At 47.4% G+C, this 25,226-nt stretch overlaps 1 protein-coding gene across 1 annotated transcript in view; it reads left to right on the plus strand.

Moving 5' to 3' along the window:
• The window catches only part of LOC119407234 (SCY1-like protein 2), a 396,104-nt gene that overhangs the window by 154,346 nt on the left and 216,532 nt on the right, over positions 1 to 25,226 (plus strand). The window contains exon 3 of the mRNA XM_037674113.2: positions 3,908 to 3,949. The gene's annotated coding sequence lies outside the window, so the exon portion shown is untranslated. The remainder of the gene's footprint in view (positions 1 to 3,907; positions 3,950 to 25,226) is intronic.

The following is a 25,226-nucleotide window of genomic DNA, read 5'->3' on the forward strand; positions in this document are numbered from 1 at the left end:
TTCATGTGCATACGACTACCGTAGCACTGTTCGTTTAGTTAAATGTACGCAACGCTAACGTTAACAGCCCGACATGGCGGCCCGTAAACACATCCGTAAAACTGTCTGTAAAGAGAACATTTACGTGACGTCAGCGCACGCCATGTTGTTGTACGGTTGGCAGCTTTCGTTGTGCTTACTGAGGTAAACAGACCATGATGAAGCCGAACTTTCGCCGTTCTGGATGTATAACAAAATTGCCGCCTCGGTGACTCCAATTCATTCATCCGGCATCGCCTGCGGCTAACGTACAAAAGGATCACGGCCACAATGCACCACTGGTTGTTCTCCTGGCTGTGCGAGAAAATGGCAGGCATGATGGCGTCAGTGCAGGCACGTGACGTCCAGGGACGTCATTCTGTTTTATGATTCGCATACCCATTTGTATCCTGCAGATAATGCGGAGATATTTCACTGTCCCGTATGTGCTACAATATGGCGTCCTCCATCTCGCCAGTGCAGCAGTACTTACGTGACGTCATCGTACGCCATTTTGTTGTACGATTCGCAGCTTTCACTTACGGGGGTAAACAGGCCAAAATGAAGCGCGGCTCTTCGCCTTGCTGGAAATACAACAAACTAGCAGCCTCAGTGACGCCAATGCTTAGCCCCTACAGAGCGCTCATCCGGCATCGCCTACGGCTAACGTACACAAAGATCACGGCCACAATGAACCGCATGCCTGCCCTCCAGCGAAAGGCAAACTGACGCGGCGGCGGTTGCCGCCAGACGGCAGCAGCTTCGATTGTTGTTCACCGCTCCGGGGAGCCCGTGGCATCCTCTTCGTTGGTTGTTTGCAGACGCCCTAAATGCTGTTGTCGTGCCGGGCATGGAACGGGGCGGCTTTGAGTAAGCGCTGTGTGTAGGTCTCGTTCGTGCGTTGTGCGGCCCCGCTCTCCATACAGCCCCGGGGCTTACACTGCGGCTTGCCCAGGTTTTCCTTCCCGACCGTGAGCCGCAGCCGAGGGTTCTTGGTTTAGATCGCCATATTTGTTGTTTTTCTCGTCTCTTTTTTTTTTGACATTCAAGGTTTGAGACTCTGCTAAAACGCTTCAGCGTTGCAAGGGGTAGTGGCTTCCCTTGGGCAGATAGGGTCCTTATTGTTAAAGATATTTGATGAGTAAGCATCACTACAGTGATAGACAACCTTGCGCTCCAAGAAAAATGTAATGAAAAATGGTCAACCTTCTTTGCGGAGTGCTTGTTCGTGCTTTTTCTTTCTTTTTTTTTTTGTGAATGCGAGCTCGGATGTAAAGGCTTCCCTTTTGTCCAATGATAGTCACCCGTCCACACGTGCTCGATACTAGTGACTAGCAAAGTTCACGGAAAAATGAATTGCGCACAATGTGTGAGCTGACCGTAGTTAAAAAAAAAAAAACGTGCAGTAGGCATTCGTTCCTTACAGAAGAGGAACCCTAAGCATTGACTGCACTGCACTGAATTGGGTGAGACGGGAGGATTACTTATTCGGGAGGAGGCGATTCGATTGATCGGATCGTTTCTGATTCAGATTTACGCCTTACCTCACGCAAAGCCCAGAGCACGCTTCGTTTAGGAAGCGCAATACCGCGGAACTACGTACTTCGCGCCTCGTTTCGCCCGGCCCGCCCTGCAGCCTCTTCATTATTCTGCCTGGTGCTGAATCGTTTCTGATGTCGAACGCGCATCTCGGTTGCTCGTACATTGGTGCCCGAACCCGATCTGCCGGCCAAAGGCCGCAGTACCGACTGTTCATACTGTATTTTAACTCCGGAGCTGTTTCAACTCGGAGTAAGGGCGATGTCGTAGGCAGAAAATTCACCCGGTATGAGCCACACGAAGCGGGTATGTGCCAAGCAGCTCCTAGCATAGCATAGTCACGAATATTATAGTATATCAATGGTATAGTAGAGTAATATAGTATAGTATAGCATATTATAGTATAACGATATAGTATAGCACAGTAGGTGGTAAAGAGAATAGAGGATGAGGAGGAAGGAATTGAGAAGGGGAGAGGGTAAAGCATGACAGCCGTGTGTAGTATAGTTTAGCAAGGAGTGGGAAAGACAAGTGAGAGAGAGGAGGAGTGATGTGTGGTTTAGGAGAATGTAAAGGAGAGAGGGTAATATAAGAGATATAAAGAAAGAAAGAAGATGAAGGAGAAATAATTAAATCTGGGTTCACCAGCTGCTAGCGCTTGCTTGCCACCTCCGCTGTTTACTAAGACTTCACATTTGTGGAATCGGCTTCAATATTTTTTGGAGGGGCGGGGGTGTGTGCTTGCTGAAGACAAGAGCACAGTGAGGCACACAGAAAACCACAGACAGAAGTTCTCTAGCAAATTATGTTTATTGAAGCATCCTGCCTACATATATTGCATCTTGCACCATGTGACGTGTGCTTTCGCACCATCGAGTTAAGGAACAACAATTGCTTTCGCGACAAAGCAACCGACGGTGAGCTGGAACATGTGGTCCCTCGTTTGATTATAGGCTGTGCCTCTATCATCTCTCGCGTGCTCCTAACTTTATGGTCGATGATTATGCGACAATTTGAAAACACCGGTGAAAGACCACCGTCATTATATTGTATCGATAGATGCCCGCCCCTGCACCGTGCAAAGCTTTTTCTGCGTTCTCTTAGACACTATTCGAGTTTCGCAAAATGTCTTCGTTTCTGCCACGTTGGTAAGTGCTGGGTACAGTAGTTGAAGTACAATCAACCCCTGAACCACCTGAACTATTTAAGCTCGTGAACTGCCATTATCACTGATTAACTCTGTCGACTCGATTGACCTGATTAGTTTTCGATATGTTAGCTTTGCGACTGAGATGCTATTGTTCGCTCCTTTGTTTTCCTCCTTTCGGAATGCTCCTACGTTACTCTTGTACCGCTCTTTACTGGGCCTACATAGTTCTGCGGTATATAAAAAACAAATAAATAAATAAAAACGGAACAGGACACCGCCACGTTGGCATTCTTTTTGTGCGAGTTAGTACCATTCTCCAGCTCACGACAGCATGTCAAATACGGGTGATACCTGTCATCAGAGAAAGTCTCCTAGAAGGTGCCATCAACTGGGATAAACCGTTGTGATGCGCTTATAGTGACTTCAAAACAATATATGTGTGTTGTGGGGGCCAACTCGGGCTTTTTTAGTGGTTGGTTTCGTAGGCTTCAGAGCTTTATTCTTCGCTAGCACATGCGCCAGATGAAACAACCGAAATCAGCAGCGCTTTTGATAGCATTCAGATGCTTCATGCTTAGCAATAGTCCGCTATTGTCAACTCTTACGTAAGGTAGCGACTAAGCATGTGTATTTCTTAAAGTTTAACTCTAGAAAAATGTAAACATTATTCGGTGGCGGCGTCCTGAAGCATACCAACAGCGCCGCTGCTCTCACATGCGTCTGACCAGCGGGGCATACATCGACGACAGCAGGGCTTCACACGGTTAAGATGATCTTAATAAAAATAATGATATTTGCTTCAGAACAAGTTTAATTATCATTGCTTATGTCTGTTTGTGATCTGTTCAGTTTGCTTGGCGCCTAATGAAAATCGACCTCTGAGTACTTCATTGCGAGCCAAAGCTTAATTTAAATGCCTTATTTGCCATTTTTCTTTCGTGCGTAACGCTAGGACATAACGCAAACTAGTGCCCTCACTGGTTCATCTTTTATACCTGTTCTCTCGATGTTGCTTCAACGTATTGACTGCAGGCCTTTTGCCGTCGCTTCGTCTCGGAGTTCGTTAGCTCTGGTTATGAGCGTAACCATCGTAACTTGATTACTTACGGCCCGTCCGTGCAAATAGCGGCCCAACTGACAAATAATGCCACTGTTTTCGTTGCTTTAATTGATTCATATCTTTTTTTTATTTCTTCGCAGAAAGCCGCTGAAGCAATAACACTGTTACCTGTCTTCATCACGGTGAGTCTGCTTCTCATCTATCGTTTTCTTTCGCAGCCTTCGTCTTCTCGGGGAAAGCTTTCACTACCATTGTAATTACATCACCACCGCTACGTCAGTTGCGTTTATCGCATTACAATCCTGCGGGTTACGCAAACATCTGTCTTTTTAGTGTGGCCATAGATTCGTGTTAACGACAGTGTGCTGTACAGGCTTACCCGCGTCGACGACCTGATCAAAATAAGCCAGTCGAATTAAATAAGTTTTCATTCAACATACCAAATGTTCAACTCAGTAGCTAATGAATCGCGTGATTTCCTTGTCAATACTGTATAGCTACAAAATGAAGTTCTTCGTTCACCCTCTCCTGATCATTTCGTGTGTACATTTGTATGTCGCTCACGTGCCCTTCTAGCTTCGGATCAACTGTGCTGAACAAGCTGGTAGCCGTTTTAAGCTGCATGCGTATAGCGAAGCCGAATGAAATGGAGCCAGATCGTTGGCACAGTATGGTTTTCTAATATTACACTAACAGCTTCTATGCAGGTTTTTCTGACGAAGGCCGGTCCCACGGCCGAAACTTTAAAGAACCATTCTATTTTCAAAGTGTCTTGCTTTTCTTCATATTCTTCAGCGGGGCGTCCAAGAAGTAGAGAGAGAGAGAGAGAAAAATGTAATGCGCAAAGGCAGGGAGGTTAACCAGAAAACATATCTGGTTTGCTACCCTGCACTGGGGAAGGGGTAAGGGGAGACAGAAAAGTTAGAAAGAGGGGAATGGGATAGGGAGGGAGGGAAGCACAAACACACACACACAGGAGTGTCACAATCGTTCAACGAGGCGGGTCGCTCGCAGAAACTTCATCAGCGCCTTCGTTGCTTTCTGGCGTGAAGCTCGATCGTTCCGACATTCCAAGATTGACTGCTCAGAGAGCGGCTGGTCGTCGAGGCGAGCAAACACTGCTGCGAGGGATTGTCTCTCAGAGCTGTATTGAGGGCACTGACATAAAATGTGTTCAATGGTTTCGTCATTGCCACAATATTCACATGCAGCGCTGTCTCTCATTCCGATGCGGCACGCAAAGGCGTTCGTAAAAGACACCCCAGGCCACATGCGGCAGAGAAGGGTCGTCTCGGATCGGGGCAGGCCAGATGGAATGCTGAGTCGTAGGCATGGATCCAGGCGGTGAAGACGGGTGTGGAGAAAACCGGGTGTGTTCCACATAGACCTTGCGACATCATGCGCAAGCGTATTAATCTTTGCTGCTGCGTCGCTTCTTGACAGTGGGATAGGTTCTATCACGCCATTTTCGTGAGCATTCTTAGCTGCATCGTCGGCATGCTCGTTACCGATGATGCCGCAGTGGCCTGGCAACCACTGAAATCTTATAGCATGTCCTTCGTCTATTAGTTGATGGTACAGTTGTCGTATTTCCAGCACCAATTGGTCTTGAGCCCCACGACGTAGAGCAGTTCGAAGACATTGCAGAGCTGGTTTCGAATCAGTAAAAATGCCCCATTTTTGTGGTGCTTCTCGATAAATCCTGCGGAGTGCGCTGCGGAGTGCCGCGAGCTCCACGGCTGTCGATGTTGTCTTGTGTGACGTTCGAAACTGTATGTTTTCGGCTCTTGCTGGGAAGATCACAGCTCCTGCAGATCCTCCAACAGTTGTCGAGCCATCCGTGTAAAGTTTAACATGATCTTTGTAATCTTCGTGCAACATGAGTAGAGTCATCTGCTTCAAAGCTGGCGATGAGAGCTCCGCCTTCTTGCGAATCCCCGGCACTGTCAAGAGCAGTTTTGGTCGGTCCAAGCACCAAGGGGGTGTTAGAATCCGTTCCGGAGGCGTGTAGGCTGTTGGAAGGCACTCTCGGTAAGTCAATATTCTCTTACAGAAGGAGGTACTCGGTCGATCTTCTGGAAGCGAAGCAAGATGGTGGGCAGGGGCGCGAGCAAGGTGCCTATGTGAGCTCTAAGCACCTCCAATGTAATGTGCACCGTGGCCGGATGATCTTTTGCAATTGCGATGGTTGCGGCTGTTGATGTGCAGCGTGGTAATCCAAGACAAACTCTGAGTGCCTGGCCCTGGGCGTTTTCGATCGTGCGTATACTGCTTTTGCAAGCGTTCGTCAGAACCGGCAAGCTATACCGCAGGTATCCCAGAAACAGCGTTTTGTATAGCTGCAGCATCGCGTGCACGGATGTGCCCCACGTTTTTCCTCCGAGGAACTTGAAAAGTCGTGCGATGGCCGTTAGGCGCTTCTTTAGAGTGGCCACATGGGGACTCCAGCAGAGGTTTCGATCGATCGTGACCCCCAAAAACCTGTGCGTCCTGGCGTAGCAAACATTGCGTCCATCGATGGCGATGGGATATGACGTCATTGCCTTCCGCGTGAACGCAACCAGCGCCGATTTCTCAGGAGAAATCTCGAGGCCTTGTTCTCTAAGGTACGCCGATACTGAATTCGCTGCTTTTTGGAGCCTCGCACGTACCTGAGGGCGTGTTACACCTGACGTCCAAGCACAAATATCATCTGCATAGAGAGATATCTGCACGGAATCCGGTATGCGTTCCACGAGACCGATCAGAACCAGGCTGAATAGTGTGGGGCTCAATACACCACCTTGAGGAACACCACGGTGTGTGTAATGCTCAGAAGTCGGCCCATCATCAGTTTGCACAAACAGTGATCTCATATGTAGGTAGCAACAGATCCAGCGGTACACTCGTCCACCCAAACCAACCGACTCGAGGGCGTCAAGTATGGCTTCGTGAGAAACATTGTCATATGCTCCTTTGACATCTAAAAATAGTGCGACAGATAGCCGTCTACTCATTTTCTGGTGTTGTACGTAGGTCACCAGGTCAATGACATTGTCAATGGAGCTACGAAGACGACGAAAACCGGCCATGGCGTCTGGATATACTCTGTAGCGTTCTAGGAACCACTCGAGTCTGGCAAGGATCATTTTCTCCATCAGCTTCCCTACGCAGCTAGCCAGAGCTATTGGGCGGTATGACGTAAGCTCTAGAGGTGATTTTCCAGGTTTGAGAAGTGGAACCAAACGGCTTGTTTTCCATTCTCTGGGGACCGTTCCATCACTCCAGGACTCATTGAACACGTCCAGCAAAGCGCTTCGTGCTCGATCACCGAGATTGCGTAATAAGCGGTATGATATGCCATGCGGTCCAGGCGACGACGATCGATTGCATAAAGCAAGAGCCGCATCCAGCTCTTCCATGGAAAAGGCCAGGTCCATGTGCGGGTCAAGGGAATGTGGCGTGTCATCAGCAGTAAGGGCTCCTGTGCAAGTTGATGGGCCTGCAATCTTCCTACAAAAATCTTCCGCTACCTCGATATCCCTTCTACGTTGGAAAAGGGCCAAGGCTTTAAACGGAAAACGTTGTTCGGGAAAAATGCGTAGGCCTCGCACGGTTCGCCATATTTGAGAAAGTGGTTTGCGAGGGTCTAGAGACTCGCAAAACTTCGCCCACCGCTGAAACTCCAGTTTGTCCATACGACGCTGGATCTTCTTTTGCATGCGCCTAGCTATCCGCAGATCTTGAATGGATTTTGTGCGTCGATATCTGCGCTCCGCACGCCGACGAATCGCACGGAGTCGCTCTAACTCCACATCCGTTTCTGAGGGCCTTGTAGAACATGTCAGCGTGCGCATCGCACTCTGCGCTGCTTCTTTAATCGCTTGCTCAATGCCAGAGGATAAGCCCTTTTCACAAGCGTGTTCAACGTTAGTTGTGAATGCAGACAGATCGATCCTCCGGACGGTTTTCGGCGGGTGGCCACTAGCAAAGCCTTTGATGGTGAGATAACTGGGGATGTGGTCGCTACCATGTGTCTCGATGTCTAAAAACCACCTAACGCTTGTGGCGAAGCGACGTGACACAAACGTCAAGTCCAAGCAGCTGCTGTACGTTGATCCTCGTAGAAATGTAGGACTCCCATCATTAAGTAGAGACAGTTCATGAGCCGACACTAATGATGCCAGTCTCCGGCCCGTGGCGTTGACTTTTGAACTTCCCCAGATTGGGTGGTGGGCGTTGAAGTCCCCTGTAATTATCCACGGATCCGGGATGTTCGCAAGTATGTCATCCAGTCTTTTTCGATCAAAACGGGCTGAGGGAGATAAGTAGACACCTATACTAATGTGAAGGTGAGGGTTTTCTGCTTCACAGTCAGGCAAACATATTGGTTCTCATCATGAGGCGACACAGGTTGAATGATGTATGTAAGCTCCCTACGAATATACACAATGACCTTGCTGCTTTCGTTGCGGGTTTGGGACGGGATTGACTCGTAGCCGGATAGCCTGATCGGGTTTGATAATTTCGGTTCACATATTACGATGATGGGGAAACGGTTGGAAAACACGTACTGACGAAAATCAGAAATCCGTGATCTAAGTCCTCTTGCGTTCCACTGGATGACTGATGCTTCTCTGACCTCTTTGCGGAACGATTGTTGATCTCCTGCCATGGCTCTACGCGAGGGAGGCGAGGACTGGGCTCAGCGCGTCCAACACCTGTAGCCCGCTTCGAGCGGTTGGAGTTCCCAGGCTTCTTAGTAGGTCTGTCATGACAGCAACGAGGGATCGCAGCATCGGGATGATCTGTCGATCGACCCTTGACACATCCTCAACAGGAGTAGACTCGGTGGAAGGTGTAGGGCGGGGAGGCCTCGGAGGAGGCTCCTTCGCAGGCTGCGTACGCGGAAGCGTAGGCCATTCATCCGCAGCTGCGAGCTTCTCCACCTCATTTCGCTTCGTGCTTACTCCTTTACTCGTGCTCGAAGGAAAAGGGTTATGCGCAACACCCTGTCTTACATGCCTCCGTCGGCGACTACGCCGACGCCGTACCCTTTCAGCAGCCTCTCTGTGGGTTTAATTGTCCCTAACCATTTGTTTGATAATTGCGATTTCCTTCTTAATCCGCGGGCATTCCTTAGAGGCAGCATCATGTGAACCATCACAGTTTCCGCACTTCAGACTTGTTGCCCGACATGCGTCTGCAGTGTGCGGCTCAGCGCATCGGGGGCATACTGTGGTGTTTGTACATACACCCTTGACGTGCCCAAGTTTCATGCAGTTATGGCACTGAAGTGGTTTAGGGACAAGTGGCCGAACAGGATGTCGAAAGTGTCCAACCTTGACATGCGACGGAATAGATTCTCCTTTGAACATTATCTTTACACAGCGGGTGTTTCCGAGGCGAAGTACATTCGCGATGACAAATCCCTCGTTCGCTGGCTTTATAAGAATTGGGAGGTCCGAGTTTGCTATGGCCAAATCAATGTCGTAGATTACTCCCGCCACGCAGGCACCGTCCATTGGAATGACAGGTCGAACTTTGATGTCTCCCAAATCTGATATTTTGCGAAGCTTGTCTAAGGCGCTGGCAGTCGTCGTGTCCACAGCTAGGATATTCTTCCGCGTGTTCACCCGGATATCCTTAATTTCGTTCGGTGCAACCCCCTCAAAGTACATAGAGAGAGCTTGCCTGTTTACTGCTCGAAGGCTGACGGTGGAGTCCTCGGGAATGAATAGGATGGTGTGCGGCCAGCGTTCTCACTTGACTTAGACGTTAACGTCATCGCTGGTGAAGACGGCTTGATGTTTCTTCTTTTTGCCTTCCTGCTTCTCACGGTCTCGAAGCTGTCGTCCGACGGGTCGTCGCCAGTGGCCGAGTACAGTTCCGTGTCCTCGCTGGTGCTCGAACAGGTGCTTCGTTTTCGCGACGAGCTTGCCAAAGGTGATCTCTGGCCGGACAGCGCCGCAGAAGGCTCCGCGTCTACAGCCGTTAGGCAGTGACTCTCACCGTTGGCCTCATCGGTTCTGGGCCAGGCGCGCTGATTTAACGAGGAGCTCGCCATGGCAGACCTCTGGCTGGGCGGACCAGTGGAAGACTCCGCGTCCGTCGCCCTGGGACAGGGAGCAGCGCCTCCCGGAAAAAGCGAAAAACTTGATAAAAATGCTCGGAGCAGAAAGCAGAAGCGTCCAAGCAGATATAGTCCAAGAAGTAGTTTTCGACAATATACTTTGGAATATTACGCTATCGTAAGATATATAATCTCATCCCCACCTTATGTCATCGTCTGACGTAAGATATTGTACATGTTACGTCATCGTCAGGTATGTAATATCTTACGATGACCGTCAACCCCTCTCTGTGGCTAAGCTCTCCATCTATCATTCTAATAAAGCCTAAAGGAAATAATAATGAGTGTTAGGGTATTACGTCCCAAAACCACGACATGATTATGAGGGACGCCGTTGTGGAGGGCTCCGTATATTTTGACCATCTGGTGTTCTTTAACGTGCACCTCAATCTAAGTACACGGGATTCTGGCATTTCGACTCCATCGAAATGCGGCCGCCGCGGTCGGGATCCGATCCCGTGAACTTCGAGTCAGCAATAGAGTGCCATAACCACTACACCACCGCGGCGGGTGTAAAGAAATAAGCAACATTGATAACCTGCAAAGATTCTCAGTGGTGAGTGTGTTTGGACCGCGAAGAACCGGTGCCCGCGCTTGTGATGTACTTGAAGACTATCTCTTTTAGCGTGAGAGCGAGCGCTGCACCGTAGCATCTGCGTGTACATCAACTGACAACATTGCAGGAGGGCATTCGCATGAGGGCCATGTCGGCTCTCTGCTGTCCCGGTTACACTTTGAAGCGTGGAGTGGGGCTTTATGGATAGTGACATTCTCTTAAGGCTATGCAAGCAAGCCTTCGTATCGGAAAGACATTTGTCTGATTGTTTCCAACGCTTCTTACTGAGTGAATTAGTGGGAAGAAATAATATAATAAAGGTGAATAAAAAAAGAACATCACTTTGGTTTGCCTTGTGTATACAACGATTCGTGAAGTTATCATTTTAATAATTTTTCGCATAGTGACGAAGACTTATGAATAGATCATGGAATGTCTAATTACAGCGGTTCTGAAGGCGTTCAATCAAGTGCACCGATTTATGTATATTGAACTTATATATACAGAATTAGCAGGCTTGCAGTACGAAAACGCAGTGTGCTCACACACAGGCAAGGAAAAAATAATCTACAAGTTTCAAGTGCCAAAACCATGATATCTTATAAGGCACGCCGTAGTGGAGACGCCAGCTTAATTTTGAATACATGGGGTTCATTAACCTGCATCTAAATTAACGTGCACGGGTGGGGTGTCCCCATCTAAACGCGGCCGGCATGACCGGGAATCGAACCCACGTCATCGAGCTTATAAGAACAAAACCTTAGGCACTATGCAAGAAGGGCTGACCGGGCGTGTTGGTGCAACAAATTTTGAACAGTAAGGAATGACAACGACTGTGGACACAGGGACACACACACACACACACACAAACACACACACACACACATGCGGCACACCCTTTATTAAGAAAATTCCGCAGTATACATACGCCACGCGTTGTCACAGGTCATCGACGCGCGCAGTAGCATTCTTAGCCACTAAACCACCGCGTGGGTGCTCAGGCGAATACCGCCTCTCCGTGTGCCGAGTGCGGATAGCGTACCGAACCCCAGCGCGCCTCGGCACGCATTGCGAACACGTCGTCTGCAGTTGATTTGCGTATGCGGAGCACGTTAAGGCTGTTGCGCGAACACGGCGCTGCTGTGAGGCCGGCGTGTCCACCTGGGCGAGTTTTCATGCTTACCGAAGCGCAGTCTCCACTTCCCGAACCCCTTTATCCTTGCCACAATCCCCACCTACCCCTTCCCTATTGTCACACTTTAGGGCCTCTGTGTTATGTATGCGGTCCGGCACACATGTTTGAGATGAACTGGAGCCGACGGCTGGTCCCTGGGGTCTTTCAAAAAGGGAGTTGTCAGTATGAGTGAACTCAGCGTAAGGCGAAAGACGTAAAGATTGCCCCAAGTTTCCCGAGTGGGAGCTGTCGTACGCTCTAAACGTGGTAACCGATAAATGTGATTTTGTGCGCCGACAGTAAGGGTTACCAAGTTTAGAATTTATGCACTGAAAGCCAATGTAACCCTTACTTTATCGGTGCACAAAATCACAATTATCGGTTACCATGTTTGAGTGTATGTGCTAAGCATTTAAGAAAACACGTTGCATGACTTGTTGATTATGTCCGTTTTTCGTCATGAAAGATGTTATTTGTAGTTTTTTAACAGTACTGTAGTAAATATAACATAAATATGCAGACATTAAAGTACATGATAATTTCTACTATACAGTTAAGGACACAAATAACATACTCTATACCTTTCGTGGTTACCTTCTATTAGTGACATTTGGAAGACACAGAAAGACATGACAGGACGAGTGCCACCCTGTAATGTCTTTCTGTATGTTTGTTGCAAAATTTAGCGCATGGCTCACTTTCAGGAAGCAAAAATGGGCAAAGCGTTTGATGGAGTTAGGCAACGGCATAGAAGTGCATATGTATTGTTGTGGTGCATTGTTATAAGAAGGTACACCCAATAGTAGCCAAGATTGGCATACATTAGGCCAGCATTAGCCTTCTCGTAGCCAATACAAGTCAACAATTAGTCGAAACTAGGCAGTTCTGGTGACAGTACACCAAATATTATTTTAGTTTGTCCGTGCCTTACCGTTTGCGGATTACGCGTTGGTCGCAAAGTGTACGGAAGCAATAACGCTGGTAGCGAACGCTGATGACGCACAGCCTGACCGTAGGCACACATTTCTGAAATTGCAGTGACTAGCATGCTCTACGTTAACTGCTGGCGTAAAACATTGAAACTGAAACGATCCGTAACTAGCAAGGGATTCAGCCTTTATTTTTTCGACGAAAACACTAACGCAACAGAAACTATATATTTTCCTAAGTGCATTGTAGTTGGGAAAAACGGCACAAGATGTCCCTATTGGCTTTGCTACCGCCATAACCGGGTGGTTAGCCTGTTCTGTATATGCCAGTTTGTGCTCCTTAAGGACCTCTCCCGCTGGCGGACTGGTCTGCTCCCAGAGATGCGGCCCCCTGGGTCCCAATCTAGCCCCCCGTCCAGCCTCGCTCTCCTATTCCCACTCCCATTTCCGATAAATAAAGTTTATTACTCCTTCTCCAACGCCTGGTTAGGCCTTGTCTCTCTTCCAATATCGCATACGTCACTGACAATACGATGAGCGTTGAAGTTGCACACAAGAAACAAAGAGGACAGTAGTTGGGATGGCGGCGAAACCAGTGAATGCATAATCGAGTACGCTTCTAGTGATGGGCCTAAAAACAGTCTAGAAGCGAGCGCGATGCTAGAAGTCTGGGATTGCATGCTGGGCGCCTCTTCTCAAACGCCCCCATATTCGTAACGTCGCCATCTGACAGGAACTGCTTTGGCGCACCTGCCTGGCTGTTAGAGAATTCCCATTACGCGGAAGCTACGCCGAGCATCGCATCCTGCTGTGCTCGATGCAGAAAAGAGATGATAATAATAAATAAACGACGCAGAAGTAAAGTTCGTGCGCGCAGAAGCAACATTGGAGACTTCAGCGTGCCTGAGTGGCCGTTTTTGGGAGCTAGAGCAGCCAGGAACCAGCGACGGGAAAACGACGAGGAAGGGGTTGCACGTAGGTTTCTTGTTCTTTTATAGTTTTGTCCTTTTTTTTTGTTTGGAGGAAAGGGTTCAGGACCAGAACCCCTTTCTCTATGGCCCTTGATTGATCGGTCGGCATTGCAGATATCCGCCTTCCGTCTGTGAAATATGCGGGCGCTGCACCCGTATGTAGTATACGGCGAATGGATGCAGACAAAAAAGTGTAGGTGGCGCGGAGGTAGATGTAGAAAACGAAGGAATGAACGAACGAACGAACGAACGAACGAACGAACGAACGAACGAAAGAAAGAAAGAAAGAAAGAAAGAAAGAAAGAAAGAAAGAAAGAAAGAAAGAAAGAAAGAAGAAAGAAAGAAAAAGAAAGAAGAGAGAAAGAAAGAAGAGATAGAGAGAGAAAGAAAGAAAGAAAGAAAGAAAAGAGAGAAAGAAAGAAAAGAAAGAAAGAAAGAAAGAAAGAAAGAAAGAAAGAAAGAAAGAAAGAAAGAAAGAAAGAAAGAAAGAAAGAAAGAAAGAAAGAAAGAAAGAAAGAAAGGAAGTTCAGCCATTTTCACGCTGCGAGAACCATCGAACAGCGAATCTGTAAACGCGCAAGTGTACGTGATTGGTCAGGGAGATTACGCGGTGTCGTAAATTCACCGCTAGATTTGAAATACGCACGCTAACACTTGATTGGGCAAAGCGAAATCACGTGACCTGCAGGCTCACGCAATAGCCTTCCAGCGAAAGCCTGGCGTCACGTGACTGGCGTGACGCGAAGGGATCGTTCATCATCATTTGTCATTAGCATTATCTTCATTTTCTTTTATTTGTTTATTTATTTGTTTGTTCACTCCCCTCCTCTGGTGACGTGACCTGCGTGACGCCTGCTACAACTGCTACTACTACTACAACAACAACTACTACTACTACTAATACCGCCGCTGTTGCTGCTGTTACTACTAGTACTACGACGACTACGATGACAACGACTGCACAGAATACACGCTAAGACAGCTTCACTGCAAAATCAAAGAAAGAAAGAAAGAAAGAAAGAAAGAAAGAAAGAAAGAAAGAAAGAAAGAAAGAAAGAAAGAAAGAAAGAAAGAAAGAAAGAAAGAAAGAAAGAAAGAAAGAAAGAAAGAAAGAAAGAAAGAAAGAAAGAAAGAAAGACTACGCTCCTTTCGACTCGCCTCCCACGCCCACCTGCGAGCCCTAGTTTTTCCGCCGATTCCAACCTGTGAGAAATGGCCCTTCCAACAGGCTGCAGCCTGGGTTCTTCCTATCGTTGCAGCGTGGCTTGGCTCGACTCCGCTCTGTGAGAGGATAACACGTGCGTATAGTACTTCTTTTGCATCTACCGTACGCACGCCCCCCCATAACCTGCGCTATATAGTTGAACGTACAGTAATCCCGGAGAAGAACGCGACGTCACGTCGACAGAAGCGCCAGGAAAGGGTAGACGGCAAAATAACGAAAAAAACTAAGGAAGCGGTACCGGTCTGACGTGCCGTTGCTGCGCAGCGCAAGGGAGGCGTAATGGTTTTCTGGTTCGAAGAAATAGAACGCGCCGGGAAGCGGCGCGTTATGCAACGCGCGAGCTATGATGAATCCTGCAGGCACCTATATCTCTATAACTCGTTTTTGCTTGCTTCTCTGCGCTTATGCTTTCTCCCTGTGCTAGCGGTAATGAGATGTGGTCCCTTTATGCTTATGCGCTTGCATAACGCAACGCAACCTTATGCTGCGTGATTACCCTTAACCACGCTAAGGCTCTACCTCACTTACTATATGATGTTACGAAAACGCTGCTCATTTCCGTTCGTTATTCCGCACACCTAACCGGCAGTGGTATATTGTAGTGGGAGTCAGTTCCGCAACACTGAATCACCGGAGTTATGACGTACAACAGACATCTGTGTTTCTGTCCTATGCGGTACATTGAGAATGTAAATGCGTGCAGTGCTCGTTGACATGAAGAGAACGTGCCACTGGTCGGTTATTGGTTGACACCTGGGATCGATCACGCACCTATTCGGACATAGTTAATTGCGAAATGCACAAAGATGCACAATACTGGGTTCATACCGTGTCCTATTGTGTCGCAACGACAGGTAAGTCACGCGAACACCGCCTCCATCTTAGACGCGGGCATATTTGATACTTGACATACAAAAACTTGGGGGACGCTTAAGCTTCGCCTTTAAGAGTTGAACGCGATAGCGATATCCTGCCCCTAGTGCGCACTTCGAACACTACGAGTGTTTAACAGAATGCGCGCACTAAGGTGTGTGCCTTATGTAATGGGTAGCATGCTTTAAACCAGGAGCAATTATGCACGAGAAACTTTTTTCGAAGTTGCGATGCACCCACTACGTGGTCCTAAGGGAATACGCGCAGTAATGTGTGTGCCTTTTGTAATGGGTGGCTGTCTTTAAACCACCAAGTCGTTATTATATTGACATGGTGTGACGCCCGGTGGCAATGTACGCTTGTACCACGCATTATTACTGCGATATTACATCTCGCACTGTGACACCTGATACAGGACGCGTAGTTTTGGGTAGCATGAAAGTTATTTTCAGTGCAGCTCCAAGCAGTGGCGTGGCTGTGTGGTAGAACACCTGCTTGCCACGCAGACGGCCTGGGTTCGATTCTCACTCGGACCCAACATTTTTATTATTTATTTTACTTGCAGCTTTTTCGATTTTTCGGTCACGGACAAGATGATGATTTTTCGCTCACAACCAACGGCGCCGACGCCGACGGCGGAATTTCTGCGATACGAGCTCTTTAACGCTTTCGCGTTAATACTCGGTTTTATTTTGCTTCACTAAAGTGAGCCCATGTCAGGCAGCCACAGTGCGTAGTGGAAGGTATTCCACAAATCTTCAAAGTGAATTTAACCTGTATAGCGCTCACAATGTGCCTTTAAATCAAACTTCTTGCCTCAAAGCGAGCCACGTATTCCGCATTTAGGAAACTTGCAGTGTTTGCGCTATATGCAGTAGCATTGTGGAGGCGTTCCTGAAGAAAACAAAAAGAAATAATGTCGACGTAAGACTCTCTCTCTCTCTCTCTCTCTCTCTCTATATATATATATATATATATATATATATATATATATATATATATATATATATATATAGAGAGAGAGAGAGAGAGAGAGAGAGAGAGAGAGAGAGAGAGTAGTGGGCGAAGCATCACGCGGACCCCGATAGAATAAGAAATGAAGAAAGAAACTACGACTTTCGTTGGTTCGGCACTGTATATTTTCAATAACGTTTCGTCTGGTGGACCAGACTTTGTCAAAGTAACAAGTACATCGCGGTGGGTTTCCTTATAAACACGCTTAAAGTAGATAGTTTCAAAGAACTTATCGATAGCAAGAATGACAACATAAGATAGCGGTCACACGCAGTCGACATAGATTCATGCGCGCACGTTTGGGACTCGTGGCAGCGAAGTCAGGTTACACAGAGTGGGATAGATTGCACACGCAGTTGATATGGCACTACACACTAGTGATATAACAGAATTATTGGATTGCACGTCACATGGAGGAAAAGGCGGGGGGGGGGGGGGATGACGTCAGATCTGCGCTTTATCTAATTTTTTCGCGGGAACGTCGTCAAATGCTAGCATTAAACTGCAAACAGTCTGAAATCGCAAACAGAAAACCTACGCAGCACTAAGATCAAATTTTACTTTTTAACTTCTCCTGAAGTACGCTTCAAACACATCAAGGTTAATACGAGAAGAAACTAAAAAAAACTAAAAAAACTTTTAAAAAACTAAGAAAACAGCACAGACACCGTACATGATGCACCCAAATCAGTACGTATGCACGTAGTCTTGTATGAAAGCTGAAAAATAGTGGGCGATTACCAACGTAACCGTAGACGAAACACGAGCGATATTAAAAACAGAGCTGCCTATCCCGTTGAAGACCCGGTTATGATTAATAGTGCTTAGTGGGAACGCTTGTAAGTGTGCCTGTGCTTTCGTTGATACCGGATGAGACGGTGTTAAACTTATAGATTAGGTAAGACACGCGGGCTTCACGATCATGATGAGAGCGAAAGCCTGACTCAAGTATAGTGGCCCGAATATTTGCAAAAGAATGTCCAGGTAAACGATTGTGTTTTGATAATGGTAGGCTAGGAAGCTTATTGGAATGCGATCTATGGTTGTTAAAGCGTATTCTAAATGAAGTTTCCGTTTGGCCAATGTACTGTTTTTTGCAGACGGTACACTCAAGCATGTATATAACGTTAGAACTATCGCAATTAAATGAACCTCGAATGTTGAGGGAGAAGTCTGAAAATGTGCTATTGGCTTTCTGTGTCGTTTGCATATGTACGCACACCTTGCAACGTGATTTTTTAAAGGGTGCACAGCCAGTTATTTCGGGCTATATATACATATATATATATATATATATATATATATATATATATATATATATATACCGGGTGTCCCAGCTATCTTTAGCCAAGGGTAAAAAATACCATGTTAGAGGGAGGCGAGTGAAATCAGTTGCAAATTGCTGACAGCCACCTTGCGCACTACAGACAATTTTTTGTTTTGTAATAAACAAATTGGTAATTAGGACGATTTAACTAAATTGCGAAATATTGGCTTTAGGCAAGGAATGCTGCTTGCAAAGTTCGAGAGCGTCTTCAGAAACCTCAACTGCATTATTTGCGATAAAGAAAGTCTGACGCATACCACTTTTTCCAAGCTGCAAAGAAAGCCCGCGAAATACAAAAAGATGCACGTGACTAGCGCATTCGCGCGCCCCGAGAATTCTGCCCTCAGCCGTGGTTTGAGCGAACGAAATCAATTGCGACCGGGACTCGCCGGCTCCGTTGCAGCGGTAGGCCGATAAGTGGGCCGTTGTTTCTTGGCCCGTTGCCACCCAGTTAGCGCGCGTGACGGTGCAAGCTGTAGCGAGCGCGGGCCAAGAAACCACCTTTAACTTATCGGCCTACCGCTTCAACGGAGACGGCGAGTCGCGGCCGCAGCTGATTTCGTTCGCTCAAACCACGGCTGAGGGCAGCATTCTCGCGGCGCGTGAGTGCGCTAGTCACGTGGTTATTTTTGTATTTCGCGGGCTTTCCTTGCAGCTTGGAAAAAATGGTATACGTGAGACTTTCTTTGTCGCAAATAATGCAGTTGGGGTTTCCGAAGACGCTCTCGCACTTTGCAAGCAGCATTTCTTGCCTAAAGTCAATATTTAGCATTTTAGTTAAATAATCATAATTAACAAATTAGTTAATTACAAAACAAAAAATTGTCTGTAGTGCGCAAGGTGGCTGTGAGCAATTTGCAACTGATTTCACTCGCCTGCCTCTAATATTGTATTTTTTAACCCTTGGCTAAAGATAGCTGGGACACCTTGTATATATCTGTGTATATATATATATATATATATATATATATATATATATATATATATATATGTGTGTGTGTGTGTGTGTGTGTGTGTGTGTGTGTGTGTGTGTGTGTGTGTGTGTGTGTGTGTGTGTGAATTGCATCTATACATAAAGAAATACACAGCATACTACACACGACAACAAACGAACAAGGGTCTTTGCAGTCGTAATTCTCCATTGTGTCACGGCGCTTTCCGCGTGGATCGGAAGTATCACTCCCAGTAACGTCGACGCCAACCGCAAATCAGAACAAGACCCCCGGGGTTCCACATTCTTTCTACTACACCCACAAACGCAAGCTGCTATAACCTCCCGACAAACACTGGCCGCGACCACGCCGTAGACCTCTTATCAGGGCCCTCCTTGTCACCTCTGCCTGGGAGAGCTTCTACACACTAGGGCCGCACAGCTCCTTCGCGTCCCCGCGCAGTCGTTGTCCGGACCATCCTTCACGAGTCCTGCGCAACGCCGTCCCCTTCTTTCCTTCTTTCTCACGGCGTCGTCGCCCTCTTTGTGTCCGGCGCCCGAGGTCCTACAAGACCGGTTCGGGCGTCCACTTTCTTCAGGGCGCCTTCGAAGAGGGGGAACCCCAGGGTGCTGTGCGTCAGGGGCGTCTGTCGCCGGCAGCATAATGGGGCCGCGGTGTGCCCTCGGCCAGAACATTTAGCGTAGGAGTACGCAAGACTAATGGCCGTACTTCGGGGAGAGCCTCAGGGTAAAAAGAGGGAGGAGTCCCAGCAGCGAGCGCCAATTTGGGGCTCGACTTGTTCTTACGCTCGGTTCCGTCCTCTCCTTTCCCTTTCTCACTCTTCTCTTTCGCGGTTCCCTGCTGGCCCGCGAAGTTCATGTGTCTTCTAGCGTTGTCCTCGCCTGGCCGGTCGCGCCGTATATAAGGAGAATCGCGTGCAGCCTGTGTCTAGTGGCGCGAATGGGTCGCCTTGTTCTGGCAGACTGGTGTCGTCCCATTATCTCGCCTCTGCCCGTGTTCCTTGGAGACAACGCCATATCTTCGTTTCTTGTGTTTTTTTTTTCATGTCATCGCAGGAAAGGCTTTCTTTCTTTTTATCTACTTACGTTTTGCTTGTCTTTGTTTCGGCTCTCCTAAGACAACGTAAGGAACATACTCTGAGCCTCTCGGCTATGCGTCAAGACCGATAGAGGGGTTCTGCTAACGTAAAGGCTTTAAAATTTTGAGGAGCATAACGGATGCGGCTGGCGCTTTCATGAGTGCATCTGCGTGACAGTTTATTGAAATAAATTGGTGGCAGGTATGGACAAGTTTCCTTTACGTGTATGTGGATGTGTGCACGACCACATTTTTTATGTCATCGAGGACGTGAAATTTTTTGTAATGAACACTCATCGCACGCAGGAGTTCATTCGTTATGCAAAGTTCTTATTCTACCAAAGCGGTCATATATTCTACTTTAGCGCTCTCATCTTTTCCAGGGACACTTAGCAGTTCCACGCCGTGAAAACCACCGGGCCGCAGCGGCTTCCTCTTGGTCTTGTCTTGATCTCGTTCTTGTCTTAGTATGCTCGACTGGAGGCGAAAATGCTTGAGGCCCGTGTACTTAGGCTTAGGTGCACGTTAAAGAACCGCAGGTGGACGAAATTTCCGGAGCCCTCCAATACGGCGTCTCTCGTAATCATATCGTTGTTTTGGGACATTAAACCCCGACATAAATAAATAAATAAATAAATAAATAAATAAATAAATAAATAAATAAATAAATAAATAAATAAATAAAGAAATAAATAAATAAATAAACTTTTTATTATGCTCGGCACCAATTGGAAAACGGAGCTTCGTCACGTGATCACCCGTCAATCCACTCTTTGAATCGCCCGCCTTACGTAAGCTTCATCATGTGATCCCTCTCGCCTTCCTCCTCTAACCAGATGTTATCCTCTCCACCGAGGTGAGGTGACCCTTTTTAGCGTGAGTGTATCGGTTGAGGTGTCCTCACTTGAGAGACAGTTATCGTGCACTCTACACCAAATTTTCATTTTCATTTCCTTCTTCTACTTAAGAATCACCCCCCCCCCCCCCACGCCAACGATGCCTACGGCACAGGGCGCGCATAAACAGCCTCGTTTTAATAAAAACCACGTGAAGTAACAGATCTCGTCTATTACAAGCACTCAATCGCGCTTAGAGCGATTTTTTTCGTAGAATTTCAGCTCGGTATTCATTCCTAATTTTCATGAGAAAAATTACTTTGTATTCCTTTGTGATGAATGTCACTGTAATGGATTCATGTTTCTGTTCTGCTGTGTGGTGCTGATGCATTCTTGTACGTGCATGCACAATCTGCACGCCCACCTACTATGGTATCGAAAAGAGACTGGTAGTATTGAAGAATAAATAAATAAATAAATAAATAAATAAATAAATAAATAAATAAATAAATAAATAAATAAATAAATAAATAAATAAATGGTAAATATGCTACAGAAGTAACTTTTATAGCTCATCTTAGCTGCTGAGCACAGCGAAATGCCTGACCTCTTAGACTCGGAGTATTAGCGTTGGCAGCAAGTTGATCGGCAATTTTCGGAAACTTGTCTCAGCATAAGCGTTTCCTCTCCATCTTGCTGCTCTTTTCGACCGACAACAGAACGAACGCGACAGAAGCGCCCACGGGAATGGAAAACCAAAGTGGAGATCCTTGTTCAAAGAAATATTGAACCGTGTACTAGATGGCAAAGGATGAACGACCTTTCACGTCGATTCGTCTTTCACTTCGTACTGTCTATTCTGCTCCTAAGTCTTTTAGTTCTCTTTATGCTGTTTGTGGGCCTTTGACAATGAAGTATGGAGGTAAATCGTGTCTATATTCGTGTCAAGTGGCTCGCATGCCACGCGAGGAGCGTTGGATTCTCATGCGTCTTGATGGTCTATGATTTCGAATAACTACATCATTTTTGCGCATTGGTTGGCAGACCGACTGACCGACCGACCGACCGACCGACCGACCGACCGACCGACCGACCGACCGACCGACCGACCGACCGACCGACCGACCGACCGACCGACCGACCGACCGACCGACCGACCGACCGACCGACCGACCGACCGACCGACCGACCGACCGACCGACCGACCGACCGACCGACCGACCGACCGACCGACTGACTGACTGACTGACTGACTGACTGACTGACTGACTGACTGAAAACCTCATGCTACCTCTTCCTATTTCTCTCTTCATCACTCCTCTACTCACACAGTCCCCCAATAAATCAATCAATCAATCAATCAATTGCTCACTCGCTCCATCCTACACTCCCTCCGTTCATCGCTGCTCACTCACTTACTCCGTGCATCAATTGCTCACTCACTCACTCCCTGCGTCGCTCACCCTCTGAATTACTCACTGATTTTCCAAATGACCGACTGTTTAGTTGTCGTCGGTGTATAAAAGCTGTACCTACAACAATGTGAACATCACGTTCACGAATTTGGAACACTCTCTACCACCAGAACTTCACCACATATAATTTGATGCTTCCTGCTATAAAGGTATTTCCGGCAGGTGAATCACCTCCCCCCGCCCCCCCCCCTCCACCGGCAACCCTTCATGCTCCTTCGCCCGACGGAGCAGGCGGGCGCATTTCATCTTTGCTTGAGCCGCGTCCGTCTGCGGCCTTCGCAAGCTTTCACGTGATCATAGAACGTACGACGCGAGTGGCGATGTTATCGATTTTGGAATTTATAAGGAACACACGGCGACGGGAACAATGCGCCTCGAGTGTTCATGTTTTTGCTATCGCAATTAAAGACAACGGTAGCCAACGCTAGCTAATGCTAGTCAGCATCAGGCCAGCAGTAACTGTCCCAAGCCAACACTTGGCAATTGTTGGCCAACATCAGCCAGAGCTGGTATTGTGCGTCTGGGGTCCTCTAAGCTCCTCACCTAGTGTATGAAGGAAATACGATTACCTTTAAGGGCCCGTTTCTTAGTTAGACACAATAATAATTAGAACTAACAGACAATAATGCCCAGGAAAGTATAGGGGATGTTAGTAGTAAATGTAAGGTAAATGTCAAGAAAGAAAAGCCGACTAAAAGATGACTTGCCGCGGGCAGGGACCGAACCTGCGACCTTCGAATAACGCGTCCGATGCTCTACCAACTGAGCTACCGCGGAGCCATCCCCGCGTCCACTTTATGGGTCACCTAGTGTATGCGTGATGACTTTCTAAATCGAGTTCTTCTTTCAAGATACTTTTTATGGCTTATGTTTTGTCTTGATCACAGGTTTCGTTATTTATCCTGACGTAACATTTTACTTCTGTGGATTTCTTGTCTAATTTTAGCACTAAGAGTATTTTTGTTCTAGATTAACTCAGGCACTGCCTCGGAAACACCGATTTTCTTACAGTATACGGTCATAAAAAATGAGAGGCCTATGACATATATTAAGGTAACCTTAACGAAAGCAACACCTCAGCTTGCTCACGGCTGCCACTCGCATCAGACCCGGTCCTATAGGTATGTAAAAACGATTCAGAACGTGCCTGAACGAAAGGGGACCGCCTGCTTCGCAGCAGTGCACTAGTGAGCAACAGCGTAGCCCTTCCACCGTACCCATTTACTGCTTCTACGGTGCTTTGAAAAATCGATGCCGCGCGCTTCGAGGACAGGCGTGCCGCCCGTAACGATCTCCCCGTGACGCTCGCTTGAAGGGCCCGCCGTGTCGGCTCGTACGTTTTGATCTTCTCCAAGAGCGTCTCTTCGGGGACCTGATGGGACGCCGGAGAGCACGAACACTGACTGCGGACAAACATACCGCACTGCAAGTGGCGAAGCCAGCGGGAAGACAGGGGGGGAATCAAATCTTCCCTCCTCCGCACCGAAAATTTTTTCAATGTTGCATCTGTATATATACACGCAACTATACAAACCCACGCACGAACATGCATTAAAGATGGCTGAACCTGCCGCCCCCCCCCCCACCCTCCTCCCCCCTATGAAAAACAGAAACATGCGGCCGCGCCAGTGCCGCACTGGCTGCCAAAAAAAAACAACAACAACAACAACGGGAATATACTGGCGACATAATCGGCTTCGATTCGGTAAAATTTGGCATACCAGTACAATCCCTTAAACATCTCATCCTAGGTCACTGGTGCTTCTTCTTTACTCTCCGACTATATGATTTAGACCAATTGGTTCGATTCTTGAAATTTTTCTTCGAGATATTGCCCTCATCTTTTATATTCGATTAGTTTAAGCCCGGTACACATATGTGGAACGGGCTTCCCTCTTTTATTTTTCATTATTTTCCGACTTGGCATTTAACAACAATAAAAAAATTCCAGAGTCTTTACCCTGTCGATGACATGAGGGCATGAGATGCTTAGCGTGTGTGTGCCTGACGCACTACTTTTCTTTCTTTCTTTCTTTCTTTCTTTCTTTCTTTCTTTCTTTCTTTCTTTCTTTCTTTCTTTCTTTCTTTCTTTCTTTCTTATCGCGCAATGCTCCCTCCAAACTCCTTGCTCCCTCCATGGCGGGAGTTGAACCTTCATCCACGTGCTTAGCAGCGCAACACTTCACTTGCTACAGGCAACAACGACGTTCATGCGTTCACATCAAATTCAACAATGAAATGTTGCACAGTGAAATAACAAGTCACCTCGATAAAAGATGACACTGCCATATCAAAAACGGCTGATCGCCGGCAAGCCCACGGTCTATAGAGCATCAAATATTGGCAAAAAGCGCATACAAATGCGCATCACATCAGCACACATTCGATGGCTGCATTTCTGTAACCTCGCCGCAGTCGGGCTGTCTGTCTACGACGCCGCCGAAATCTGCGAGTTATGAAAGCTTTGCCTAAAATAGGCATTAGCAGGTGGTACAGTTGTGACACCGACATGAAGCATCGCACAAGAAGGGTCGCACGTTTGAACAAACTGCAATCGAAGTAAAACCACCTGCGTATGCAAACGCGAGCGGGCGATTCACAAGCGGATCGCTTACGCAAAGAAAACGCATTACCCCTGATTGTTATACGATGTCGAGCGATGGAGCAATGCCTAACGGCGCCCGGCACACCTACGCATACTTTCCGTTGCCCGCCAGACTTCTCTGCAGTGTGGCTGCGGTCCCTTATCTGCGTGCGAATAATATATAGCCGGCTTGTCAACGCCCGCGACTGTAGGTGACTCGCCTCAGTGTGGCTGAGGCAGTATATGCAATAGCGCTGGCGTCTGCGCCACTGCGCTCTGTTATAACTCGTTGCGCGCAACGTTGCGTAAGCCCTGTAGCCCAGCTTTGCGTGAACTTGGGCATAGGGCGCCCA

This window comes from Rhipicephalus sanguineus, chromosome 10, assembly GCF_013339695.2.
Source record: "Rhipicephalus sanguineus isolate Rsan-2018 chromosome 10, BIME_Rsan_1.4, whole genome shotgun sequence".
NCBI lineage: Eukaryota > Metazoa > Arthropoda > Arachnida > Ixodida > Ixodidae > Rhipicephalus > Rhipicephalus sanguineus.